The 2,277-nt window shown below is 42.6% G+C and overlaps 1 non-coding gene across 1 annotated transcript; it reads right to left on the reverse strand.

Moving 5' to 3' along the window:
* Positions 1 to 2,170: 2,170 nt before the first annotated feature.
* Positions 2,171 to 2,277, reverse strand: LOC118488682. The gene has a single exon (XR_004885226.1). It is a non-coding gene; the product is annotated as a small nucleolar RNA R71 (small nucleolar RNA).

Consider the following 2,277-nt stretch of genomic DNA (forward strand, 5'->3'; position numbering starts at 1 on the left):
GAGTGTCAGGCGGGCAAGGGGCCGTGTCCAGCGGACACGGGGCCGTGTCCAGCCTTCTGTTCAGCCTATAAATAGAGGAGCTTGGGTTCATTCTCTCTCATCCCTTGGCACACCACCTCTCTCACACCTCATCCACCACCCACCACCACCATAACACCATCATCCACCACCATCATCCATTGTCCATCGTAGAGTGTGTGAGTCGTCTCGGGATCCAAGATTGATCGTAAGAGTTCTTGACAATCAAGGCCATGTTTGCCTAAGTCTCTTACATCACTTGGTGAAGACAAGTGTTTAGTATAATACTTTTTATTTTTAATCTTTTGCACTTTTTATTTGGTTTTGTATTAATGACTTTAATAACTAGTTACTTATGTTGAAGGTGATCTTTCCTTATCGTTTGTCCGTGGTGTCTTGGCATTATTTTACTGTCTATATAAAATAAAAGATTTTCACCATTCATATCTCCACGGTCTATATGGAGGTATGTTGGCTACCTGGTCGGGGGTTAAGGGAACGGTTTGGTAAGGGTCTTGCCCTTGTTCAGCGTTTAGAGGTCCTGCTTGGGACCTGGGTCAAATTTAGTAGGATCTCCTTCAATGCCCATAGGTATTGGATGGCGGGGATCCAAACTCTTTGACCCCCTCATAAGTTAACTACTATTAATACTATAACCCGGCTATTTAGGACTGTATCCCTGCTGACTCAGACTACTTAGCCGAGGGTAACGTCACCGCCAAAAGCGGGGCCTACCATAATTTGCATTAATAACTTAATTCATTATCTTTCAATAATCCGACCCTTTAGGATTGTATCCTTGCTGACTCAAACTACTGGGTTAAGGGTAACGTCGCCTTCAAAAGAGGGGCCTACTACAATAACTAAGATAATCTCTTAAACAAGTGCAAAAGTGCGAAAATAATCAAATGTTATACTAATACACGTGTCGGATCCAAGTGATTCATCTTGTCTATCTGTTTTTATTTTATTTTTATTTTTCAGCATTTAGTTAGTTTTTATTTTTCTTAGTTTAAAATCATTATTCTAACTTTTTGATTTGATTAGACGTTGAGGATAAACCGGTATTAAAAGCTCTTGTGTCCTTGGACGACCTCGGTATCTTACCAACACTATACTACGTCCACGATGGGTGCACTTGCCCATATGTGTGTTTAGTGTTAGTAAATATCGTGTTTTATAAATTTAAAACTTGGCTAAAAGTGTAAAAAGGGCTTAAATATATATCTAAAAACATATATACACTAACACGCATCAAGTTTTTGGCGCCGTTGCCGGGGACACAAGGATTTTAAGAAAGTTAGGAATCAACGGCCTAATCATATTTTTATTTTTCTTTAATTTTTTTAGGATTTTTTCTTAGATTTTCAGCTTCTGCAGAGCTCAGCACGGGGCCGTGCCTGGTCGGACACGGGCCGTGCTCAGCAAAGTTACTGGCAGTTTTTGTTTTTCAAGTTACAGAAGGCTGACCACGGGGCCGTGCCGGTGCAACACGGGGCCGTGTCCAACTTCCAGTAACTGGGATCTGAAAAACAAATCACTGTATTTCCGACCACGGGGCCGTGTTCGCTCAACACGGGGCCGTGGTGAACCTTCTGATCGACATTCTTTTTTGTTTTTATTGCAGGACTTGGAACCCGACACCATCCTCACGTAGTGTATGAGCTCCAGTTCCAATAAAGACATAAAAGAACCGCTAGAAGAACCCGAACGCTTTCTCAGAAAAAGGTTAAAAGCCAAAAACCAAGAGAAGGTTTCGGGTGATCCACCCCGAATGGCGGACCAATGTACCCTTATGGATTATCTACGGCCCACCGTAGGTAATCTAGGCGCCGCTATCAATGCTCCGAATGTCGAAGCCAATAACTTCGAACTTCGACCGCATTTGATACAAATGCTCCAAAACTCCGCAACCTTCCACGGGCTTGCGGACGAGGATCCTCATCTACATATAACTAATTTCTTAGAAATATGTGATACCTTTCGGATCAATGGAGCATCAAACGACGCCATACGCCTCCGTATGTTTCCGTTCTCACTAAAAGACCGAGCGAAAGCTTGGCTCAACACCCTCCCAGCTGGTTCGGTAAACACCTGGGATGAACTAGCCCAAAAGTTTCTATATAAGTATTTCCCTCCTTCTAAAACTGCTAAATTAATGGCTGAAATTAACACATACTCACAAGAGGACGAGGAATCTTTATATGAAACATGGGAAAGGTTCAAGGAGCTATTACGCAAGTGTCCCCATCATGGCCT

The sequence above is a fragment of the Helianthus annuus genome, chromosome 16, assembly GCF_002127325.2.
Source record: "Helianthus annuus cultivar XRQ/B chromosome 16, HanXRQr2.0-SUNRISE, whole genome shotgun sequence".
NCBI lineage: Eukaryota > Viridiplantae > Streptophyta > Magnoliopsida > Asterales > Asteraceae > Helianthus > Helianthus annuus.